Below are 19826 nucleotides of genomic sequence, written 5' to 3' on the forward strand. Positions count from 1 at the left end.
GGCCAAAGATCAGGACCATCAGACCGTAAGATGTTGTATAGCATAAGGGCGAAGCACTCTGAAAGAAAGACTGAGACATGCTGGAGGAAGTACTGGTAGTGCTAAGGGCAGGTCTGTGACCCTGGGAGGCAGAGCCAGGTTAGGATTAACAGAATGTGTGTGTGGGAGGGTGGGGGAGGAGAGAGTCTTCGTTTTGTCTCTAGGTGCCTTCCCTTGTGATGCTCAAAGAAAGTTAACCTTTTAACTAGTTCGCCCTTCTGCAGAGTAACTCCTTCAGGCATTGCCCTAACCTTTTTGCATTCAGACTTTAGGCATTAAATGTGAGTAATAAACCTACATTTGTTGAGTCCCCACTGTGTGTCGGCACTGGTTCTCACCACAGTCCTTTGAATACATGAGTCAGTCATGCCTCTCTTGATTGTCATTGACAGGACCTCAACTGTTAGGCAGAAGGGAAAATGTACTGTCGATACGGATAGACGGCAAGAAGGGAGGAACTGCAAGAAGGGCAGGTTCTCTCCACACCCCAGTACGCACATTCCATTGATCTTAATTTGGTTCTGGCCCCGAGGGACACATACCTGCCCTTAGCACTACTAGTTCTTCCTCCAGCAAGTCTCAGTCTTTCTTTCAGAATCCTTCGCCCTTATGCTGTAAGATATCTGATAGGTCTGATGATCCTGCCTACTAGAACGGGAATGCCTCTCTGCCCCCATGCCTCAGCTCTGCCTCTCTCTCTGCACACTGGCTTCAGGCTGTTGGACCAGCATCCTCCATATGTCTGGAAACAAGGCCACTGATAGCTCCCAATATTTCATCTTCTGCCTCATCATCAGACAGGCGAGGTAAGGGTGATGATCTCTAGTCCCAAGTTAAAAATTCTCAGGGAAGGATAGTTTGTTGGTCCAGCGAATTGCCTGTCCCTGAATCAAACGATTGTGCCAAAGATCTGGGATCTTTAAGAACATGGGCATTGTCATGTTCTTGTAACTGCCATGTTCACGTAAGAACAATGGGCATTACCTTATGGAAGTGGAGAAAGACCATTTCCCACAAGAAGTGGGAGGACAAAACAATGGATGTCCATTAGAATTAGAATTCTCATTGTCCAGTCGAGAAAAATGCTTTTTTTTTTTTTGAGACATTGTCACCCAGGCTGGAGTGCAGTGGCACGATCTTGGCTCATTTCAACTTCCACTTCCCTGGCTTAAGTGATCCTCTCAGCTCAGCCTCCCAAGTAGCAAGTAGCTGGGACTACAAGCATATGACACCCAGCTAATTTTTGTTTTTTTGGTGTTTTTTTTTTGTTTGTTTGTTTGTTTTGGTAGAGATGGGGTTTCACCATGTTGCCCAGGCTGGTCTTGAACTCTGGGGCTCAAGCAATCCGCCCACCTTGGCCTCCAAAGTGCTGGAATTACAGGTGTGAGCCACTGTGCCTGGCCAAGAAAGATACCTACGATTCCAGCCTCTCTGTGTGTGTGTGTGTGTGTGTGTGTGTGTGTCTGTGTGTGTTTACTGTGCTATGAGAATACTGTGGTCTAGCAATGCTGGCTTTCCATACAGCAATAAGCAATGAGTAAGAGGGGAAGTGTAGGAGGACACAGTTTAATTTTTGGTACTAACTGTAACAAACTAGCAATGACAACTAACCAAACTCCCTATTATGTCCAGTGAACATCCATAGCAATCCTGTGAAGTAAATATTATGCACATTTTACAGATAAGGAATCAGATTCACAGCTGATAAGTAATTAGCCCTCAGTCACACACACAGCAGGAGAGGAAGCAGAATTAAGCCACAGGACTGTCTGATTCCAGGCCTCACAGTTTAAACCTCAGGTTTGCCATTAGCAGTTACTCTCTGTACGCTGCCGCTTAACTCTCAACTTTTTTACTGTGAAGCGAGTTTATATTAAAACCTGTGACTTGGCCCGGTGTAGGTGTGCACCAATAATCCCAGCTACTTTGGGTGTCTGAGGCAGGAGTCTCTCTTAAGCCCAGGAGACTGGAATTTCAGTGAGCTATGATCAGACCACTGTACTCCAGCCAGGGTGACAGAGTGAGACTCCATCTCTAAATAAATAAATATATAAATAAATAGAACCTTTGAATTTACGGAATTGCTGCTGAAGAAGCATAGATATGGTAATTAGGCAAAACACATTACCATATATTAATGTTATTGACATTAACAAATTACTAAAAGCAAGTTATGACATTATCTTAATAGTAAGCTTTTCCCTCTCTGTTCTTCTCTTTCTGTTTTCTCTTCCTTTTTCACCTTCCCTTCCTTCCATCATTCTTTTCTGTTTCTCTTACCTTACCCCCATGAGACCCAGCAGTGATGGGGCAAGAATGTAGGGACTGAGAAGAGGCGTGCAGGCGGCAGAGAGAAGGCTGGGACGATCAGACAACTGATTATGTTGAGCGAATAAGTAAATATATTGAGGCTACTCAATATATATTCCCTGTTGGAGAAAATCTGGCCGTATTTTTCCCTGTTGGAGAAAATGCAAACATGGAGAGGAGGAAGGCTAGAAAACCCTGAGGTGTTGATTGGAAATGTACGTATCATTATGAACTCACTTTTTAAAATATAAATATAAATAACTATAGAAATATATATGGATGTGTATGTATCTCTCTGTGTATTTATATATGTGTATACACATAGTATATTTTACGTGTATAAACTAGGAAATAAACCTATTTCCTGGTGCCGTCCTGTGAGAGGATCCATATGCAATGATAACCCAGTAGCTGAGCACACTGATTATACATATTTTGGTTTCTAATCCCATGCTCCACTAGGAGGAACCAGCACTCCTTGAAGACATGACAGATTTTAGGGGAAGAGAAGAAAAACAACAAAATGAGCCTGGAACATCTTGTGCCAGAAGTTAAGGAGTGTTCAAAGTCTGATAGGCATGTGCTACTTGGACAGAAAACCCAGCTCAAAGAGGCTCCAGTTGACCAAATTATGTACAACTTGACTACAACATTACTTACAGTAACCGATTATAGTTTATTGAATACAATAGGAATTTGCAAGCTCATGCTGATGTAAATAAATAAATGGGGAGAAAGAAAAGCTGTTCATTTGCATTTTAATGCCAACCAATCAATGTGGAAGGAATGATACAAATAGAAAATCATTGGCCAACCATCACAGTGGAGTGACATTTTGATGAGGAACAGAATTTTGGCATGTTGTTGGAATATTTTCCAAAGGTTACAAAAGAAAAAATAGTAACTTTACAATGAAGACATCAACATGACTGGATGTTTAACATCACCAGTGATGGAATGGATCAATGTAATGAGAAAAGCAAATTATGCCAAGAAAGCATTCCTGAGTCTGGTCATGAGGAAACTTCAAACCATCCCCTGGTTATGAGGATGGCCTCAGCTGGGGGTCATCCTACAGAATGTAATGCCTGTATTTTTTCCAACTGTCAAGGACATGATTAGACAAAGACCAAGGGACTGTTCCAGATTGGAGGAGACCAAAGAGATGTGACAACTAAATGCAGTATATGTGTCTGGATGGGATAGTGGACCAGAATTTTTTTTTTTTTTTTTTTTGAGATGGAATCTCACTCTGTTGCCCAGGCTGGAGTGCAATGGTACCATCTTGGCTCACTGCAACTTCTGCCTCCCGGGTTCAAATGATTCTCCTGCCTCAAGCCTCCTGAACAGCTGGGACTACAGGCGCATACCACCACACCCAGCTAATTTTTTGTATTTTTAGTAGAGACCGGATTTCACCATGTTAGCCAGGATGGTCTCAGTCTCCTGACCTCATGATCCTCCCTCCTTGGCCTCCCAAAGTCCTGAGATTACAGATGAGAGCCACTGTGCCCAGCCTAAAAGATATATTCTTGGGACAGTTGAAAAAATTGAAATTTAAATAGATTCTGTGAATGGTTTTGTAGCAATGTTAACGTCTCAATTTGGAAGATCCTTGTCTGAGGAAATGCCCACTGTAGAATTTAGAAGTAATGTGGATTCAGGTCTGAAGCTTGTTCCCAGATGGTTCAAAAAAAGACTAATTGTGTGTGGGGTCAGAGAGGAGTTAACTGGTGAATCTGGATGAGGACAATGTAGAGATTGTCTTGCATTCTACTTGCAGATTTTCTTTGCGTTTGAAATTATTCTAAAGTCACTTTTTCATTAAAAGTTAAGTACTTGGCCGGGCACGGTGGCTCAAGCCTGTAATCCCAGCACTTTGGGAGGCCGAGGCGGGTGGATCACGAGGTCAAGAGATCGAGACCATCCTGGTCAACATGGTGAAACCCCGTCTCTACTAAAAATACAAAAAAATTAGCTGGGCATGGTGGCGCGTGCCTGTAATCCCAGCTACTCAGGAGGCTGAGGCAGGAGAATCGCCTGAACCCAGGAGGCGGAGGTTGCGGTGAGCCGAGATCGCGCCATTGCACTCCAGCCTGGGTAACAAGAGTGAAACTCCGTCTCAAATAAAAAAAAAAAAAAAAGTTAAGTACTGCTAGAATGCTAAAGCAATAGTTACCAAATCTGATGGTGTCTCAGTCATTGGCACCTTTTACAATTTGATAAAATCTATGGATTTTGTTCCCAGAAAAAATTGCTTAAACACAAAACATTGCATACTATTTCAGGGGGCGGGTGGTTATAGATGCCTTGAACTCCATGCATGATTCCTAGGTTAAAAGAACCTCTCATTTAAAGTATTGAGAAAAGTGGTGATGTTCACTTCCATTTCCAAGACTAGCAGACTGGGTTATTTAGACCAAGCGTTGAAAATTCTATATAAAATATAGAAAACAGATTTTTTTTTTTAAGACGGAGTTTCACTCTTGTTACCCAGACTGGAGTGCAATGGCGTGATCTCGGCTCACCACAACCTCTGTCTGCTGGGTTCAAGCAATTCTCCTGCCTCAGCCTCCCGAGTAGCTGGGACTACAGGTGTGTGCCACCATGCCCAGCTAATTTTTGTATTTTTAGTAGAGATAGGGTTTCACCATTTGACCAAGATGGTCTCGATCTCTTGACCTCGTGATCCACCCGTCTTGGCCTCCCAAAGTTCTGGGATTATAGGCGTGAGCCACCGCGCCTGGCCGGAAAACAGATTCTTAAAAGCACTGAAGGGCTGACAAAATCTTTTTTTTTTTTTTTGAGGTGGAGTCTTCCTCACTCCGCCGCCCAGACTGGAGTAGTGCGATCTTGGCTCACTGCAACCTCCACCTCCCGGGTTCAAGCAATTCTCCTGCCTCAGCCTTCTGAGTAGCTGGGATTAAAGGCATGTTCCACCATGCCTGACTAGTTTTTGTATTTTTTTTTTCGGAGACAGGGTTTCACCATGTTGGCCAGGCTGGTCTCAAACTCCTGACCTCAACTGATCTGTCAACCTCAGCCTCCCAAAGTGCTGGGATTACAGGCATGAGCCACCACGCTGGCCTACCAGGCCAAAATCTAAGGACGAGAGAGAATACCAAAAAGTAAGTGGAACATGAAGACTGCTTTTGTTTTGAGGACTGTCAAAGCCCAGAGCCTGCCCAAAATGAGGCCTCTGTTAAGAGACCTTCCACCAGGAGCCTCACCCAAGACCCGCATAGCTGCTATCTCAGGGGAATGGTGAACCAAAGTGAATCTGACTTCTCCTGGAGACTTCTAGGAAACTTAGCCTTATTTTTTAAGTTCCTGAAAATTTGTACCTGTGAATCAGCCGTGGCGTGGACTGTACCCCAAATTCATACCCTAGTGATCAAGTCATCTTAAGCAGTGAATTTAGTTTAAAATATTCTTAGACTACTGAGACCCCCTGAGCACCTGGCAAAAGCCAACACAAATTCTCTGTGGAAGAATGTACCTGTGTGCTACTTATTGTCCCTGTAAATTTATTTGTGGAGATTCTTTGACAAATTGTGTGTGTGTATGTGTGTGCGTGTGTGTGTGTGTGTGTGCGTGTGTACATATAAATATACACAGTACACACAAACGCACATTGAACACAAGAACTAGCATGCAACATGTAGCAGAAACCATCCACAAAGACCTCAGGTATGGAAGTTAACTAACACATTGGAAAGCTACTACACTATGACTTTAAAAAAAGAGTGATGAAACAATTTTATTTTAAAATTTCAAGTTTTAAACTGGAATTACATTCTTTGCCACCATTTAAACATCAAATATGAAATTATATTCATCAAGAAATGAAGATGTGCAATGCATAATTTTTTAGGTTGCACGCAAGCAAAATCTTCAGGGAACTATGTACTTTTCCATGGGTGAGGGCATGGCTGTCCTTAGGCATGTGATCATCTGTGGCCTGTGGGTTCCCAATGACAGAGGCCTCATTTCATGTACTGATGTCTCCCTGAGGCCAACACAGGCCTTGACGCATAGTATGGTGTCACCAAATTTTGGCTAAATTAGTAATGTTTGATTTTCCAGGACATACTTTATGTCACTGAAATCTGAAATAGCAACGTGTGTGAATGCTTTTCTTAGGAAGAGACAAATTCTTACAATAGCTGAAAAATCAATTCAGTAACAGGCTTAGTGTGTCTATACTCTTATTTTATCGGGATTTCGTGGTTATAATGAATTCATTTTCAGTACTTCATGCAAATATGCTCAGCGGTGATACATACTGAGATTAAATAATCAAAATAGAGCACCATGTGTTTCTCATACAATATTCACATAAAAATTACTTACAATTTAACCCAAATTGTCACTGAAATGAAGGCCTGGAAGACCACAGTTGTTTTTTTCTCCAAACTTTTGTTATAAACATTTGGAAATATTCAGAAAAGCTAAGGGATTTATATAATGAACACCTACATGCTCAACCTAGCTTCAACAATTGTTTATCCATATTTATTTCAATGATATTCATTTCTGTATCATTTGGAAATATATATATAATATCATATTTCTTTATGTATGTATGTAGTTCTCTTTTTTGAAACAGTTTTGCTCTGTTGCCTAGGCTAGAGTTCAATAGTGGGATCTCAGCTCACTGCCACCTCTACCTCCCGGGCTCAAGTGCTTCTGGTGCCTCAGCCTCCCAAGTAGCTGGAATTATAGATGTGCACCACCACACCTGGATCACTTTTGTATTTTTAGTAGAGATGGGGTTTTACTATGTTAGCTGGGCTGATATCAAACTCTTCAGTTCAAGTAATCCTCCTGCCTTGGCCTCCCAAAGTGCTAGGATTATAGGCACAAGCCACCGACCCCGGCCAAAATATATATATTTGAACATCTTTGCCCCTAAATACTTTAGCATGTATCTCCTAAGGTTAGAATAATCTCCTTGAAAACCATTTCCACATCATAATAACATATATACTCTAAAGTTTCTCTATTGTCCCAAGAATGACCTTTATAATTTTGTTAGTTTGTTTAACAAAGGCCAATCTGGTTTTCTGTATTGCCACTGGTTTAGTCTCTGTAGCCCATCTCCTTTAGTCTAGAATGGTCCCCGTACCTTTTGTTTTCCAATGACAATGCCTTTCGGAAGTCCACAGAACAATTGTTTCATGCAATGAATGTTCTTCGTTATAGATATATCTGATTCCTCTTCATGTCTTTTAGCTTGTTCCTTTAGCCCCTGTATTTCCTGTAAACTAGAAGGTCGGCTTAGAGGCTTGATCTGACTCAATTTAAACATATTTTTGCAAGAATATTTGACAGATGATTATGTGTTTTTCTTTTCTCTCTCCTTTTTTTTTTTTTTTTTTTTTTTTTTTGAGATAGGCAACACTTCTGTTGCCTAGGCTGAAGTGCAGTGGTGAGATCTTGGCACACTACAACCTCTGCCTCCCAGTTTCAGGCTATTCTTTTGCCTCAGCCTCCCGAGCAGCTGGGATTATAGGTACACACCACCACACCTGGCTATTTTTGTAATTTTATATTTTTAGTATTTTAGTAGAGACGGGGTTTTACCATGTTGGCCAGGCTGGTCTCAAACTCCTGACCTCAAGTGATCCACCACTTCAGCCTCCCAAAGTGCTGGGATTACAGGCATGAGCCACGGCGCCTGGTTGATTATGTGTTTTTCATATTACAGTACGTCAAGAGGCCAGAAAGTCAGGTTGTGCTGTGGTTCACATTCTGAGTCTGAGTAGGTGGTTAAGGTAGTAGCTGCTAAGTCTCACCATGTATTAAGTATTCTATGGAGTAAGTCCTCAGATTGTTTCATTTATATCTTATTCATTAAGCAGGATAGCCCAATTTAAAAAATATTCTTAAAATTTGAAATTGCATGTTATTAAAAACATTCTTGTTGTTTATAAAGATGTTTATTTTACAAAACCTTCTAAGCTCTTTATCACAAAATTCTCCCATAATTTTTCCAGTAAGATAAAACCTCCTCCTCCTGTTTGTGTCAATCTCCAATACTTTTCTTTCTTTCTTTCTTTTTCTTAGTGTAACTGTACAATCTTGGCTTACTACTACCTCTGCCTCCTGGGTTCAAGCAAAGACTGGAGTGATGTGACCACAAGCCAAGGAATGCTGGCAGCCACCAGAAGCTGAAAGACATAAGGAATGAATTATCAGAGCCTCAGTAGGAAATGTGGCCCTACCAATACTTTGATTTCAGACAATTCCAGTACCAGGAGAGAATCAACTTCTGTTGTTTGAAGCCTCCCAGTTTGTGATCATTTGTTGCAGCAGCCACAGGAAGCAAACAAGGAGGGCCTATTTGGAGGAGGACACAAACCCAGCAGTGGGTTAGAAACTATTCATGCTTACAGCTACCTTATTCATCACTAGTCTAGACTTCAACATTGACTTCATCACTTCAAAGGCTGCAGCTGAGCCTAGAGTTTCACGCTCATGTGCTGCACATGGCTATAGCGATTCTTAGGTCAGCTCCCTAAGTGGCAGATGAGTATCTCTCTAACTGATGAGTCTCTTTAAATATACAGTTGGGGCTGGGTGTGGTGGCTCACACCTGTAATCCTAGCACTTTTGGAAATTGAGGGAGGGGGATGACTTGAACCCAGGAGTTCAAGACCAGCCTGGCCAACAGAGTGAAACCCCATCTCTACTAAAAAAAAAAATACAAAAATTAGCCAGGCATGGTAGCACACAGCTGTAATCCCAGCTACTCGAGAGGCTGAGGTGGGAGAATCACTTGAACCTGGGAGGCAGAGGTTGCAGTGAGCCAAGATCTCACCGATATATTCCAGCTTGGGCAGCAGAGTGAGACTGTATCTCAAAAATACATAAATCAATGAATAAATCTACAGTAGTCCCTTCCTGTTTTTGGATTCTGCATCCATGGATGCAACCAACTGTGGATCAAGAATAGGTTCATCTGCCTGGCAGGTAGAGGTTGCAGTGAGCTCAGATCGTGCCATTGCACTCTGGCCTAGGCAACAGAGTGAGAGTCTGTCTCAAAAAAAAAAAAAAAAAAAAAAAAAGAATAGGTTAATCTGTACTGAATATGCATAGACTTTTTTTCTTGTCTGTATTCCCTAAATGAGATAGTATGACAAGCCAAGCATGGTGGCTTATGCCAGTCACAGCACTCTGAGAGCCTGGGGCAGGAAAATCACTTGAGCCCAGAGTTTAAGACCAGCCTGAACAACATAGACCCCATCTCTACGAAAAAAAAATTTTTTTAATTAGCCAGGAATGATGGTGTGTGCCTATAGTCCCAACTACTCAGGAGGCTGAGGTGGGAGGTTCGCTTGAGCCTGGGAGGTCAAGGCTGCAGTGAGCTGTGATCACACCACAGTCCTCCAACCTGGATGACAGAGTGAGACCCTGTCTCAAACAGAAATACACAGTATGCCAACTACTTACATAACATTTACATTGTATTAGGCATTATAAGTAATCTAGACATGATTTAAAGTATCTGTGAGGATATGAATAGGTTACTTGTAAATTCTATACCATTTTATATAAGGAACTTGATCATCCATGAATTTTGGTATTTGCAGGATCCTGAAACCAATCCCCCACAGATACTGCAGAGAGATCATACTTTTCATCTGATATTTTGGCTTCTAATCTGAAATTTTGTATTTGCTCCAAAGTGAAACTCTTCCTAAGGGTTTTTATCTTAGACACATGGACCTTTTGGAATTATCTGGCATGTTTCACTTCGTTATTTATGGAAATCATTGAGCTCTGATGTTGAATCTCTTGTTAGCTTCACATGTGTCTTTATTGTTGTACGGACTGAATGTGTCCCCCCCAAAATTCATATGTCAACATCCTAGTCCCCAATGTGATGGTGTTAGGAGGTGAGGCCTTTGGAAGATAATTGGGTTTACATGAGGTGGTAAAGATGAGGTCCCCATGATGGAATTAGTGTCCTTACAGGATTTAGGCCACTCAGTCTATGATATGCTGAAATAGCAGCCTGAACTGAAACAAGACAGTTATCAAACATCATTTGAGTGCTTATTCTGTATCATATGCTATGAAAGATCCCCAAAACAAGCAGATTAGGCAAGCCTAAGGTCTGATTTCTGTCCTCAAAGAAGGCGAGGCTACAGTTAGGTTAGGAACTACTGTCCTGGGAGAGAATCTTTTTTACATCAGTTGGAGAAGCCACATAATGATCACTGTTATGACTGCTTAGACATAACTTTGGACTCAAACTAGAATTTCTAATCCCTTAGGCTTAAGTCTTCTATTTGACCACAAACATTGAATGCATGTGCATGTTATGTTTGTCTGTTAAGTTCTCCTTCCTTCTCCTGGCAATAATATCCTCCTTTCTTTTAGAGAACTGCACCTCCCTCACTCAGAACACAGAGTTCTAGGGGAATCAGCCAGTCTGGGGACGGTGGGTAGCAAAGGCAGGACAACATGTACCCACCCCTGGTGCCCACAGGTGCTATGTTTCTACCGCTGGCCCCTTCAGTCTACTCTGCCCCACTCTTAGTTCAGGCTTCTGACATTTAGTTCATAGCTGCGCCAATGGAGACTGACATTTATCCAAACAATATATATATATATTTTATTGCATTTTAGGTTTTGGGGTACATGGGAAGAACATGTGAGATTGTTGCATAGGTACACACATGGCGGTGTGGTTTGCTGCCTTCCTCTGCATCACTTATACCTGGCATTTCTCCCCATGTTTTCCCTCCCCAACTCCCCACCCCCCGATGTCCCTCCCCTAGTTTCCACCCCACAGACCCCAGTGTGTGATGCTCCCCTCTCTGTGTCCATGTGTTCTCATTGTTCAACACCTGCCTGTGGGTGAGAACATGTGGTGTTTGATTTCCTGCTCTTGTGTCAGTTTGCTGAGAATGATGGTTTCCAGGTTCATTCATGTCCCTACAAAGGACACAAACTCATCGTTTTTTATGGCGGCATAGTATTCCATGGTGTATATGTGCCACATTTTCCCTGTCCAGTCTATCATCTAGGGGCATTTGGGTTGGTTCCAAGTCTTGGCTATTGTAAACAACATGGCAATGAACATTCGTGTGCACGTGTCCTTATAGTAGAATGATTTATAATCCTTTGTATATATACCCAGTAATGGGATTGCTGGGTCAAATGGAATTTCTATTTCTAGGTCCTTGAGGAAGAGCCATACTGTCTTCCATAATCTTAACAATATTTTTAATCAAAATTGTATCCAGTTATTCAGGAGCTCTAAAATAATTATAGTATCTAACATGGATCAATCACTTGTTGAGCACCAGCACCATCCAACCAACGAGACCAGGGCAGAGGCGGAGGACACTCAATTGCAGTGAGTTGCAGAGGCCCCACACTTCCTAAGTGGCTGCACTTAAGAATTGGCTCCAGGGCTTGTGTCAGGAAAGCATGTGGGGGGCTCCTTGGAGGTTTCTGAGTTCAGCCAGATGTTTAACCTCACTTAACCTCCCTTGCCTAGAGTTTCAATCTCGTGTGCTGCATGTGGTTACAATGGGTATCAGGTCAGCTCCCTCGGTCCCAGATGAGTAGCTCTCTAACTGACGAGTCTCTTTAAATATACAGTTGTCCCTCTGTATTCATGGGTTCTGCGTCCACAAATTCAACCAACTGTGAATCAAGGACAGGTTCATCTCTACAAAGCATGTATAGACCTTTCTTCTTGTCTGTATTCCTCAGACAAGGACATTGTCATACCTGCCTTCCTATGAGGCTTCATGTCCTACTGCTCCTGGGGTAGCCCTCAAAGCTGTGTCCCTGCACTGCAAAGGGCCCCATCTCCTCGTTGATAGGTGGTAGGGACCCCTTTCTTGACCTGCCCAACTGCTTCATTGAGAGGCAGAATATGCAGACAGCGGCCAGACCAGAGATGACAGCAGAACTCTGACACACAGTGTGCAGTAGCCAGTCCAGGAAGCCAAACCACAACGTCCACAGCAATCTGCCCAGAATGGTCAGGACGTCATCAATAACTGCCAGCTTCCCTACATTTTGCTGCTGCTTCCGATTTAGGACCAGAGAAAGCATAACATGTTCCCCTAACCAATCACATGTGATGCCCTGCTCCGGTGAGCCACCTGAGTCTTTCCCAGGCCAGCAGCCCACACCTGGAGCCTCTCCTTCACCACTATGAAGCTTTCCCACTCCCCTGCCTGCCTTCGAATCTCTACTAAGGATTAGGAAGCACGCTTTTCTACAGCAAGCTCTGGTGGTCTTTGTTTGTTTCCACATCGTTTTAGTTTTAACTGGTCCTTAGGTCTTTCTGTTGGCATCCTGCCCTCCCGTGCCTTCAGACAGCCTTCACCACTCTCCGAGGCCTGTGCGCCAGCCTCAAATCTGTGCCATTTCAGCAGGAATGGCCCTGCTCAGCAAGTCTCAGCTTTTCCCTGCAGTGACTCATCAGTCTCCTCATCAGGCCACTCAATTCTATGGCAGGGAAGATCTCCAATCACTGCCGAGACACCCACAGAACCTCATTTTAGCCCCCCACCCCCTACCCCGTGCTGGGGAAGCGGTTGCCATAGCGATGGATGCAGCAGGCAGGCATGAGAAGGGCTCACTGCAGCCAGCCCACGCCAGGAGGGGCCAGCCTTCTGCTTGGTCTGTGCTGCTCACTGCATCCCCAACCCCCAACCCCCACCTCCAACAAAAAATGCGGGCTGGGAGCGGGAATCATCCATGGCTATCACGCTGGGATCTTTGTCTTAGCAGCACACCCCCCCACGCCCCCACCACCACCATGTTGGCTGTTAATGGTTGGCCACCCTTGGTTGTGCAGATTAGACTGTGTTGCTTAGCAACGAAATAACAAACAGCGTAAATCGTGTCTCCATCGCATCTCCGTGAATGCCTCACTTAGATGGACGGGATTTCAGTGCTCTGTGCCAAGGTGGGGGTGGGGCGATCTGAACCTTTTTAAATGGAGGATTTACACTTACAGAAAAATATGCACAAAGCGTAAGTGCCCATCTTGATAAGCTGAAACCAACACCCAGATCAAGATATAGAACATTTCCAGGACCCACCAAGTTCCCTCCTGCCCTTCCCCGCTAATCTCCACTCCCTGTGGACATGGATATGACCTTCATCACCATCCATTTGTTTTGCCTGTATGTGAACTTCACATGAACAGAATCTTGTGGTAAGGACCCTTTGTGTGCAGCTTACTTCCCTCATCCCTGTGTTGATGAGATGCTCCCGTGTTGCGTGTGCAGTTGGAGGATGGGGGTGGTGCTGCCCAGCACACTTTCCTCCGCCCCTGGCAATCGGACTGGTCTCCTCACCTTTCCACCTCATCACCTTCTGTATTAGTCAGGGTTCTCTTAGAGGGACAGAACTAATAGTAGATGTGTGTGTGTGTGTGTGTGTGTGTGTGTGTGTGTGTGTGTATAAAGGGGAGTTTATTAAGTAATAACTTAAATGGTCACAAGGTCCCACAATAGACTATCTGCAAGCTGAGGGGCAAGGAGAGCCAGTCCGAGTCCCAAAACTGAAGACCTTGGAGTCTGAAGTTCAAGGGCAGGAAGTGTCCAGTGTGGGAGAAAGATGTAGGCTGGGAGGCTAGGCCAGTTTCACCTTTCCACCTTTTTCTGCCTGCTTTATATTCACTGACAGCTGGTTAGATGCTGCCCACCTGATTAAGAGTGGGTCTGTTTTTCCCAGTTCACTGACTCGAATGTTAATCTCCTTGGGCAGCACCCTCACAGACACACTCAGGATCAATACTGCATCCTTCAATCCAATCAAGTTGACACTCAGCATTAACCATCACACCTTCCTATTGAAACTCCTTGGGTGGATACCCATCTGAACCAAACTCAGAATCCATGCCTTCTTGGATTCTGGCTCATCTCTGTAAGTGGATGGGGCTTCTGTTCTGACACTTTTAACCTCTCTCTGCCCCACCAGTCAGTGTGGCTGGGACCCTGAATCCCTTGTTCCTGAGCCTGCCTGCATTAGGATGTCCCAGAGCCCTGGCCGCCCAGATGTGGACAGCTCACTGCATCTCTACCCTAAGGCCTTAGAATTATTTCCTTTAGAGAGAGCCCATTCTAGTTGTTTGATTCTCTTCTAATTTTTTAAACTGCTTACTTTTTTAAAATGAGAAAGTGCATTTCTTTTTTTTACAAATATTAGGAAGCAAAATCAAGTAATTTATTTCATATTACAGTGTTTGTATTAAACACTGTAAGCATCTTTAGCAAACTGGATTTATACCAGGAAAACAAGAGATTTTTAACATTAGAAAATCTGTTAATATAATTAACCAAAAGTTACAAAGAAAAAAATAACTGTATAAGACAGAAGAGGCATCTGATAAAGTATTCTACTGCAATTCAAAATATAATTTTATAGAAAATGAGAATGAAAAATAGGAATAACCTGTATTTCTACCAAATATTAAGACTAAGCTTTATACTTATCATTAGGAGTATTCCAATTCATGTCAAGAGTCAAAAAAGGGTGCCTCTAATCAAATTGTGCTAGAAGTGTTAACCAGCTCAATCAGTTAGGAACAAGAAATAAAAGATATATTTTTCTTTAAAAAAAAGCAAATATGCCTCTCTCTAGTTACAGATAAAAAGATGGTCTACATGGAAAATCCAAGGGAATGTACAGGCAAAGTATTAAAACTACCTAATGGCACAGTAAATACACAAACGTTAATTGTAATTGTATACATTGGCAACATTTTAAAAGATAGTGTTTAAATGTAGTATTTAGAAGACAGAAAATTAAACCACGCTAAAATCCAAAAAAAAAAAGAAGTTTTCGATTACAAAAAGAGAAGTGTGTAGTTTTAAATTGGAAACTTGAAAATAAGAAATCTGTAACTTAGTTGTTAATTTTTAATAGGATCGCACTTAAAATCCCAATAGAGTTTTGGTAATTTTGTTATTTTTTAAATTATACTTTAAGTTCTGGAGTCCATGTGCAGACAATGTAGATTTGGTGCATAGGTATACACGCGCCATGGTGGTTGGCTGCATCCCTCACCCCGTCATCTGCATTAGGTATTTCTCCTAACCCTAACCCTCCCCTAACCCCCTACCTCCTGCTATCCCTCCCCAAGCTCCCTACCCCCTAACAGTCCCCGGTGTGTGATGTTCCCCTCCCTGTGTCCATGTGTTCTCACTGTTCAACACCCACTTACGAGTGAGAACATGTGGTGTTTGGTTTTCTGTTCTTGTGTCATAAACTGCTTACTTTTAAGCTTATAGAAAAGTTGGAATAATAGTACAAATTCCTGTATATATTCCTCACATCCTCCAAATTTTAATGTTTTGCCACATTTGTTTTGCCCTTCTCTTTCTCTGTGTCCATACAGTTGTAACTTATATATATTAATTTTTCTAATCATTCAGGAGATTGTAGACATGATGCCTTCTTATCCCTAAATACTTAAATGTGTATTTCCTTTTTTTTGAGACAGTCTTGCTCTTTCACCAGGCTGGAGTGCAGCGGTACAATCTTGGCTCACTGCAACCTCCACCTCCCAGGTTCAAGTGATTCTCGTGCCTTAGCCTCCCAAGTAGCTGGGATTACAGGTGCCCACCACCACACCCAGCTAATTTTTATATTTTTAGTCTAGCTGGGTTTTCGCCTTGTTGACCTGGCTGGTCTCGAACTCCTGACCTCAGATGATTCACCCATCTCAGCCTCCCAAAGTGCTATGATTACAGGTGTGAGCCACCCCACCTGGTGGCCGTTTTTTTGTTTTTTTTTTTTTTTTTTTTTTTTTTTGGAGACAGAGTCTCCCTTTGTTGCCCAGGCTAGAGTGCAATGGCACAATCACAACTCACTGCAGCCTCCACCTCTAAGTAGCTGAGACTACAGGCTCGGGACACCATACCTGACTAATTTTTGCATCTATGGGATTTCACCATGTTGCCCAAACTGGTTTGGATCTCTTGAGCTCAAGCAATCTGCCTGCCTTAGCCTCCTAAAGTGCTGTGATTACAGGCAAGAGCCACCGCACCTGCGTGTCTGGATTATTACACCACACACAGTGTCCTCAAGGTTCATCTATGCCTTAGTACAACTCATTTGTTTGTTTATGAAAACAAACAAACAAACGTTTTTCGTCTGGTCCACTATCCAGAATCCATACTGCACTTAGTTATCAGGCCTCTTTAGTCTTCTTCAATAAGAAACACTTCTTCAGTCTTTGTCAAAAATGACATTGACATTTTTATTGGGCAGAAGCTGATTATTTTGGAAAACGTACCTTTGTTTGATGTGTTGGTATTTCCTCATGACTGAATGCAGGTTCTGCACAGTTAGCACAGAGGACTAACACGCACGGAGGGCCAGAAGCACGTGTGGCCTATGTGTACCGCTGCTGGAACTTTGCTCACTGGAGTAAGGTTTGCCAAATTTCCCCATGGTAAAGTGACTGTTTGCCCCTTGGTCATTACTGGGAATCTCCCTCATGGAGAGATAGATTGAGACCATATACAAATGCTATTTCTGAAACTTTTCTCACAATTTAGCATACACTGATGATTCTCCCTTACATAATCATTACTATGGTGGTTCCAAGAGGTATTTTCTTATTCCATTATGTTTTCTGAAATTGTAGTTGATATTCCACCATAAGGAAGAGTTTTCTTCTCCCTCTTTATTTTTTCATTACTGTACCTGTATGTACTCATTGGTTCTTAACAAGACTGTGCTTATAATAAAGTAAGAAGAGTTATAGACTGGGTGTGGTAGCTCACACCTGTAATCTCAGCACTTTGGGAAGCCAAGGCTGGAGGGTCACTTGATGCCAGGAGTTCAAGACCAGCCTGGCCAACATGGCAAAACCCCATCTCTATTAAAAATACAAAAATCACCTGGGCATAGTGGCAGGTGCCTGTAATCCCAGCTGCTAAACAACAACAAAAAAAGGGTTACAATTCAATACTAACATGATTGTTACTCAGAAGATTCCAGATTTGGCCAATGAGAGCCCCTTTGAGCTTTTGTCCTTTGAATGAATTCCTGCCATTCTTTGGGCACTTTCTCACTGTCTGCCAGAATAACATATTCTGAATTTATCTTGTTCCTCTCCAGCCCTAACCCTGGAAGTAGCCATTTCTCCACAGAGCCCTGATTCCTTTTAGTGGACCATCTGAACCAGAAGGATCACTAGTGGTGTCCTCATCTGAACATGCCAGCCTTAGCGAGACAGCGCTTCCACCTTTCAAGTGCTTCCATCTGTCTGTCAGTCCTGCTCCTCAGCTGCTGAAAGAGTTCATTCTGGGAAGTGGATTACGAGTGACTTCTTTATTTTTTAAATCTATGTGTTCATGTATTTCCTATGACTCCTATAACAAATCACCACAGACTGAGTGGCCTAAAACAATACAGAGGATTCTCGCGCAGTTCTGGAGGTCAGAGCATGCAGTGGGTCATACTGGGCTAACATCAAAGTGTCTGCAGGACTGGGTTCCTTCTGGAGGCTCAGGGAGAATCTGCATCCTTGCGTTTCCCAACTTCTGGAAGCTGCCTGCGTCCCTTGGCCGGTGCCCCCGTGAAGCAAAGGGGTCTTCCTCCGTGAAGCAAACGCATCCCTCTGACCTCTCCTTCTGCCTTTGCTTTTCCTCTGCCTCCCTCTTCCAGGATGGTCACTGGACATCGTGTCCACCCGGACAATCCAGGGTAATACCTGGTCTAAAAATCCTTCTTTCCAGGCGCAGTGGCTCTAGCCTGTCATCCCAGCCAGCGCTTTGGGAGGCTGAGGCAGATGCATCACTTGAGGTCAGGAGTTCGAGACCAGCCTGGCCAACATGGTGAAATCCCTGTCACTACTAAAATAACAAAAATTAGCCGGGCATGGTGACAGGCTCCTGTAATCCCACCTACGCAGGAGGCTGAGGCAGGAGAATTGGTTAACCCTGGGAGATGGAGTTGCAGTGAGCCCACATGGTGCCACTACACTCCAGCCTGGGTGACAGAGGAAGACTGTCTCAAAATAAATAAATAAAATGAAAATTAAAAAATTAAAATCCTTCGCTTGATCACATTGGCAAAGGCCTTCCACATTATTAGTTTGCCATATAACATGTTTACAGATTCTAGACGTTAGGACGTGGACATTTTTGGAGGACCGTTATTCTGCGCTATCACAATGTATTTTATGTATTTTTAAATAATATAAATTATTTTTGTAATCTAAAAACATAACAGGAGTCATGAGCGAGAAGGCCCAGAAGGAAAACGCACTCCTGACATCCACCGCCAGCAGCTGGGACGCCTCTGCCCCTCGGCGGGAGGCAGAAGAGTGGGCGAGTGGGTGCGGCAGGCGAGGCTCCCGGAAGGACGCGTGCCTTGCACCAGTCTGTCCTGCTCCTCAGGCTGCTGAATGAGTTCATTCTGGGAAGCGGATTTCGAGTGACTTCTTTATTTTTTAAATGAATGTGTTTAAAGGTCTGTGTTCATGTATTTCCTGTAACTCCTATCACACATCGCCACAGACTTGAGTTTGCCTGTGAAACGCGCTCGGCGGGGCTGCTCGCGCTTCAGAGGCAAAACCACACGGCGGCGGGGAGGCTGGAACGCGGCTTGGGTTGGAGCGGACGAACGGCCAGCGCCCGGTGCGGTGGTGGAACCATCTCGATGCAGCTGGTGACCGCCGCCGTCCCGCCGCAGGTGCCCAGCTCGCCCCGGCTCCTCCCCGCAGCCACGGGCCGCCGCGCTGCGCTGTCCCCGCGATCCATGATCTCCCGCGTCCCCGCAGCCCTGCGGCTCACACTCCTTTTTCCTTCTCTCCCTAATACAAATATTGCCATTTCCCAGACCTCCCACCCCGCTCCGTCCCTTTGATTCTGAGCCGGCTCTCGGTCAGGGGGAGTCAGGGCGCATTCCGCCGACTCAGCGCCCTGAATTCGTGCGCCCGGTTTCCCTCCCCGAAACTCTCCATCTCCGGTGGTTCTTGGGGGAGCATCGCGCCCACCCAGGAAGCAGCCCCATGTGCCCCCACTGCACTGGGCGGTGTCTGTACTTCTGGCTCCTTCCCCGGCCCCCCACGTCCCCGCGGCCGGAGGTCGGCAGCGAAGCGGATGGGGATAGAACCCACGTGGCGGATCCCCGGCGGTCGAGCGGACTCGGAATTCGAATATGCTTGGCTTCGGGGTCTCCCAGGGCCGCCAGGGTGCAATGGCGCTAAGAGCGTGGAGGAAGCTGAGAGCTCCTTTAGTGTCACAAGTCAGCTTTTTCCTAGGCCTGCAGACCTCGGGCGCTGGGCAGGGGTGCAGACCACCCAGCGTCTCCCCCTCCGCCGGCTTTGGCCGCAGAGGCCGGCAGTGGCTGGCACCTAGGGGCCTGCAGGCGGCCTCCGGGTGAGCCCTCCTAGGGACGGCCTAGGGGCTCCCCCCTAACCTGCTGCTATGACAGCCCCACCCAGGCAGCTCCCATCACACATGGGGAGAGATAAAAGG

Source organism: Saimiri boliviensis, chromosome 1 (genome assembly GCF_048565385.1).
Source record: "Saimiri boliviensis isolate mSaiBol1 chromosome 1, mSaiBol1.pri, whole genome shotgun sequence".
Lineage (NCBI taxonomy): Eukaryota > Metazoa > Chordata > Mammalia > Primates > Cebidae > Saimiri > Saimiri boliviensis.